Here is a 7,578-nt window from a genome sequence, read left to right on the forward strand (position 1 = left end):
CTCTATTTTGAAGGTCGATTATATGTTCCAAAAAGAAAAGCATGATTACGTGTTCTTTAAGCACATCACAACTTTCCAACAACATGACATTTTGGATACAGCAAGACTTTGGAGCTTATATCCAAAGATTTTTCGTGCCTAAAAATGTGGAAGGGTGTGAAAGACTTTGTTTAGTCATGCAACATTTGTACTAGATCAAAAATTCCTCGTCATTGACCTTATGGACTTTTTCAACCATTACCTATTTCAAAACACCATGGTCTTCTATTTCTATGGATTTCATCATGGATCTTCCAATCTCAGGTTCTTATGACTCTATATTTGTAATAGTAGATCGTTTTACCAAGATGGCACATTTTATATTATGTACAAAATTTATCACAGGTGAAGAAATAGTTAAATTCTTTCTTGACAATATCTGTTGCTATCATAGATTATTCAAGGATATTATATTTGATAAGAGAACTTAGTTTGTATCAAGATTTTGGTGGACTCTTTTCAAGACTCTAAAAGTAGATATAAAACTATCTTTGGTATTTTATCCTCAAACTAATGGACAAACAGAGATTATTAATCAAATCTTAGAATAATATTTAAGATGTACTATCAACTACCAACAAGATGATTGGATAATTCTTTTGCCATTGACAAAGTTTGCTTATAATAACACAATACATTCTTCTATGACATAAACACCTTTCTTGCAATTATGGTTATCATCCATGACTTGATACTTTTGACTTTTCAAAAGCTTATAATCTTGCGGCAGAAGATTTGACAGATCATTTATTAGAGTTACATGCAACAATGAAGGCACAGTTAAAAGAAGCTCAAGAACAACAAAAGATCAATGTAGATGCATATCAAAAGGAACAACCACCATTCCACATAGGTGACAAGGTATGGTTACTTTGTCCCAATATCAAGACCACTTATCATTGTGATAAGTTAGACCACTTATCCTTATTGTAGGCTTGGACCATTTTCCTATTTCTACACAAATCAATCCAATTGTATATCATTTACACTTACTGGAGTTAATAAATATTCATCCAGTATTCCACGTATCTCTTATTGAACCATACAAGATAGTAGACATACCAAAAAGAAGATAAGCTCCACCTCTTTCTATAGAAATGGACAATAATAAAGAGTTCAAAGTAGAAGAAGTCCTAGATTCAAGTCAACGCCAAAATAAATTGAAATATCTTGTCCATTGGCACAGATATGATATTAGTAAACGCACATGGAAGTTAGTAAATGCAACAAAAGCAGTAGAAGCTTTTCATCGATGACATCCATCAAAATCAAAATGAGAACCTTTCATATAAAAGAAACAAGATCTAGGCAAGATAACATTCTACTTTCAATCCTTGTTTGTAGCTTCTTTGTAGTTGTGATGTTAAAAAGATGGAGAAATAAGAACAAGCGGATTTCACTAAAGAGCCTTTGTTTGCTAACTTATCAGACAAGACTTTGTGATTGTCACAACCTTCAAGACGATGCAATCGAAATGAAGATCCTCAAGAACGATATATTTTTCCTTAATTAGATAATGAGATATATCGCATTTGGTATCATGACCATGGAAGAGACTTTCAATGTTTGGTAATTTTATTAGAAGTAGGAACAACTCCTGAAGGTATTCTAAATATTTTATTTGAAGAAAGTTATGAAGGCCTCAATAATAATCAAATAATAAGGTGGTCTTCTCACGTTGCTATAGGACACTATCGATAGTTGAGAGGCCGTATCAACCATCTTTGAAGAGAATAAAGATTTGAATAAGTGGAAAATATAATTTGTAGCATTATAGATTTAATTAAAATTATAGAAATAAGAGTAAAGCCTTCTTTACTCTTGTCAATTTCTTTTTTGCTTCTAATCTAGTTTCAAGAGTCTCAAGCTTCCTTGACTTTTGGCAATAAGCCATTCTAGTTTCTTTTTAATATATGTACTTTCTCATTTCTATTTTGTTACTCTTTCTTTTATATGGATTTCATTGTTTTATGCATCATCTTTTAGTTCATGTCCTTGACAATATAGGATTTATATAGGATTTATTTTTTAGTATTTATTTTTGAATTCTTTATGAATTTTTTTAAAAATCTTTAGAATTTTTTATATTTTTTTTTAAAAAAATTATTTTTTTTAGAATTAATGAAGATTTAATTAAAATTGTTAAGGTTTAATTAGAATTTATTTGGAATTCTATTAGAATTGTTAGGGCCTTTATTTTTTGCAAGTTTGAGTTTACTTTCTACAACTTAGTACTAGGTGCATTCTCAAGCAAAACAATATATTATGCAATAATATACTATCAATAAAACAAGATAATTTGTTATGAAGTAATTTTTTTATAAAAGCCTATACTAAAAAGTAAAAAAAAAACCAACAATAAAAAATAGAAAAGTACAAGTGTTTGAAGGATAAAACAAGAAAATTTTTATAAAGTAATTTTTTTCACAAAAGCCTACAGTAGAAAGTCAAGGATAATCAACAATATAAGAGTAGAGAAGTACGAGTGTATGATGGATAAAACTAGACAATTTTTTATAAGATAATTTTCTAATAAAAGCCTATATATAATCCAATAAGCTAAAAGATAGATGGATTAATTAAAAAAAATTAAGAACCTAACAAAAACACAATTCCAAAGGTCAAATCAATTGAACTAGAAAGAATCATACATGTAAGGTAAATTATTACTCCAATTAAAAATGGTGTTAATTTACCATAAAATATGCAAGTAAAATAATTGCTTAATAATAACTTGAATTTTTTTTATACTTAATTATATATCATGATTTTTTATAATATAATATTTATTGAAGTTCTTAAAAATATAACATGTTAATATCTTCTTATTTTAATATTTCAAAAGCTTTAGACTAAATTTTATCAATTTTTAAACTAAATATGTTTATTTTCTAAATATTATTTAATAAACTAAGAAGATTCAATCATTTGTTATTAATAAATTATAATTAATTAATAATACTAATAAAATAATAAGGATAACAATAAATTTATCTTTTTAAAAAAATTTAAAATAACTATTAAATAATATATAAATAATTATTTAATTATAAATTTATAATATTATAATATTTTTAATTACATTAATTTAAAAATATCTTATTAATATAGTTTTGATATTTTCTCAAGTTATAATTTAAAATAAAATATAGATAAGAATCATAAATATTATATAATAATTTAAAATTTTAAGTTGTGATAAGATTTGAATTTTTTTTTCATTTGATTTGTCGAAATCAAATTATTTTTTAAAATATAAGATAACTATATTTTTTTTATAAATATATTAAAAAATAAAAATAATAATTAGATTATAGAATCTTGTATTATAAACATCCAACAAGAATATTCTTAATATATTCTTAGAATATTATATTAATTTCTAAAATATTTCAAAAGATTTTAAAAATATTTTAATATAAGGCTTATAAAATATTCTAATTGAAGATTCTAAATAGATTTTTAGAATATATTAGAAGGTTTTAAAATGTTTATAGAATATTTTTTCAAATTCTACAAAGTTTTAAGAGAATTAAAGAAGTTGTCTAAAACTTCTTTAGAGTTGTTTCATCTTTAAGAAATATGAAAAATTCTCAACAAGCTTCTTAAAGTTGCTTCATCTTTAAGCAACATAGAAACTTTTTGAGAAGCTTCCTAAGGTTGTTTTGTCTTTAAGCAATATAATTTTTTTTAAAGAAACTTCCTAATACCTTGTATATATTGGAATGAAGGTTGAAGAGATCCTCAGTCTTGATAATATATTTCTTAGAGTTCTAGCTCACCTTTCTTTGTGTTGATCTTGTAATCATTTCATTTAATCAAGTTTTTGTTAACTTTTTTGTTGAAATCTTTTTGTTCAACATCTTCTTTAGTCTTCTATATAATGCATCTATAACACCTTGAGTATTTCTTTGTGTATAATTATTTGTATTAATTTATTTATAGTGGATTCATGTTGAAGATTAACAAGATCTTGCATAGTTGCCACCACATAGATTTAAACCATAGTAAGTTGCTAATAGTTAAAAGATAAAAAAAACGGTTAAAAGATGTTATTATAGTGGCAAATAGAGTTTTTATGTAGTGGCTAGAATAAGAAGAATCTAGGATTTAATTGGATGTAAGAAAAAATGATAAAAATGATTAAGTTCATCTATAATTGATCTAAACTCTAGCTACAAGTAAAGAGTGTTGGAAGTGAGAGTAATCTTAATCCTTACTTCATTTTATATGCAACCTTATCGATGCTAAGTGTTGTGGCTTCTAACTTCTCTTTCTTCAAAAGATTATGGATCCACTTACATTCATTTGTAAGTTTCTTTAAAGTTTTATGAAGTCTTTGTTGTTGTATGGAATAGATCATATTTTTTGTTGTTGATGTTAAGGATTTGAAACTCCTAACTTTAGATTTAGATTTAGATCTAGATCTTTGTTTGTTCTTACTTGTTATTAAGTACATCTTAGATTCAAGGTTAGATTTGTATCTTATGGTGATATTATAGAATATTAGTGTTGTGTATTCTTATTGATTAAGATCCTTCGTAGACTAACTTTGTAGTTTCATATATTAAAAGAACTTAAGATGGTCAAAAGACCTCTTATGGTCCCTAGAGGTGATTTGTGAGCATAAAAATAATAGTAGAGTGATAAATCTGTTTGAAACATTTATATTCATCATTGAACTTGGAAGAGGTCCTAAAAGTGAGGTGAATAGTATTTTGAGAGTGAAAATGAGAGTTTATTTTCAAAGAGAGCATTCTCAAATTTTAAAGCAGCAATTCTTTTTTATTGATTTTGAAAGCTTTAGGAGTATTTTTCTTGATCTTTTTTTATACATCTCTTTTTTGAACATGGCTTCAAGTGACAATGAAGGCTTGAGAGCAATTGAAAAGTTTAGAGGTAAACATTTCTACCATTGGAAGGTAAAAATAGAGCTTTTGTTGGCTTCTTTGGACCTACGGGATATTGTAGATGAAAGTGAAAAGCCTCCAAGCATGCATGTTGATACAAAAGAGAAAAAAGACTACAAACGTTGTTAAAAGAATGCCTTTGGATTGATTGCATGCAATATGAATGAAGCCAAATTCTCCCACATTATCTCTTACAAAGGTCTAGTGAAAGCATAGAAGACTCTTTGCAACATCTATGAGAGCAAGAACTTATCCAATACTATCTATACAAGGAAGAAGTTCTTCACATATAAGATGGAAGAAGATGAAGACCTCATTGCATACATCAACAAGGTGAAGGCACTTGCAAATCAGCTTACAATTATTGACAAGCCTTTCGAAGAAGTAGATATTGTCATGACTCTACTCATGAGCTTGCCGAAATCCTACAACTACCTCATTATGGCTTTAGAATCCATCAAGATGAAAGAACTTAGAATAGACTATGTGACAATATGACTTAGCTATAAAGTAATCAAAAAGAAAGAAAAAGAGTCTCAAAGTGAAGATTCAATAATTATAACAAGACACGGACAATTATTCAAACTAATGAGGTAATATCAAAACTTGCTTAATTTGTGACAAAGTAGGAAATTTTGCTCAAAATTGCTATAAAAGCAAAAGAATAGAAAAAGAGAATATAAATAATATACAAGATGAATTTGAAGGACAAGAATATGCATTCACTACAATAAATGAGATCTCTATGGCTACCATGTTAAGATGGATTGTGGATTCAAGTTGTTACAAACATATGACACCATATAAGTATTCATTTGACACTTATAAAGCTATTTTAGCATCAAATCTGATTTTGAGAGATAGTGGCACATGTGAAGCCATTGGAATCGGTTCTATTAGTCAGAAGGTTGTTGTAAATGGACAAACCAATAAGATCAAATTGAATAACATCTTCTATGTGTGCAAGATGAAGTAAAATCTACTTTTGCCAAGTAAACTTGTAATAGAAGGTTTTATGATTCAATTCAATAAGAATGGATGTTTTATAAAAATATTGTATAGAAACATATTTGCCAAAGGCTCTAGAGAGAGGAATTTGTACTACCTCAAGTATAAGAAGGTCAATGGAATGGAAATAGCTACATTTACTGAGTTTACATCAAATCAAGTGAAGTTGAAAATATGGCATTGTTGACTTGGCCATTTGAACATGAAAAACATGGCAAAGCTTAAATCTATGGTAAGTGGCTTAGATCTTGATAAAACAAGCCAAAATGTAATACAACTTGTATTTGAAGGATGCATAGAAGGCAAACAACAAAGGGCCTTATGTCAAGGACATACTCATGTCAGTAAGTTATTACATATATAAATAAGTAGAAGTAAGTAAAAATAGATAAAAATAAGTTAATTCTATAGTATTTGGTATGAAAGCTTCCTAGAAGCTTAATAGATGCCGCTTTGACTTTATAGGTGTCTTTAATTGACTTTTTGGATTAAAAACGTGGTCAACAAGTTGGTCATGTGCCACACATGTTGTTAGCTTGAAGACCAAGCTAACTATGTGGCCCACACAAAAAGTTGCCTTGTAAGTCAAGGCATGTATCCTACAAAGTCAAGACAAATTGGAAGTCCTATAGAATGTTGCCACGTAGCCCTTAGTTAGATAGTATATATAGAGATAAGAGTGAAGCCTTCTTCATTCTTGTCAACTCCTTTCTTGTTTTCAGTCTAGTTTCAAGGGTCTTTAGTTTTTTTTGGCTTTTTGATAATAGCTATTTCAGTTTCTTTCTTAATATATATATATCAAGTTATTTCTATTTTGTCATCTTTCTTTGAGAGAAGTCTTTCTCGTTTATTTGTCTTTATCATCTTCTTATCCTTGACAAATTGACAAGAGTACACTTACAATATGAGAGCTTTGTCTAATCTTGATTAAGAGTAGATAACTCCTTTTTCTTGATAAGACATAAGCATATTAGAAGTTGCGGATTACCCTCTTCTAAACTGATATTGTCGTTAGTATTTTCTTTGTTCTTAAGTCCTCTCTTTTATTTGTCTTAAGCAATATTAGACATCTTCTCTTTTCTAAGTGTTATCATAGCAAAACTTGTTGAAATGAAGAATGCAATGGCACAAATGCAAGAGCAATTGAGCGAGTTAACGCTTGCAATATATCAACTCAATTTACCACCACAAGGAGTAATAAGATTGGCAGGAAGTGAAGTTATAGAAATGATCGGAGCTACTTCAACATCTGCACCAAATCATGTCCTTTCTCCTATGGTGGAACAGCCTTTTAGTGTTAGAGAACCAAGAATTGCCCTACCCAAGAAGTTTGATGGTACCAAATCAAAGTTTAGAGGATTTATCAATCAAGTACAACTTGTGATTGAACTTCAATCCCAAAGCTGTCCAATTCTAGGATCGCAAGTTAGATTCATTGATACGCTTCTTTCAGGTTCAGCATTATCATGGTTTTCATCTTTTCTTGAACGACGAGATCCAATATAGCATAATCTAGAGGCTTTTGTGGTGGAGTTTCGATCCATATATGGAAAATATGATACAATTCATGATGCAATCAATAAGTTTTGTATTTTATGACAAAGCAATCGATCAGTAATGT

The sequence above is a fragment of the Physcomitrium patens genome, chromosome 4, assembly GCF_059467195.1.
Source record: "Physcomitrium patens ecotype Gransden chromosome 4, ASM5946719v1, whole genome shotgun sequence".
Classification (NCBI taxonomy): domain Eukaryota; kingdom Viridiplantae; phylum Streptophyta; class Bryopsida; order Funariales; family Funariaceae; genus Physcomitrium; species Physcomitrium patens.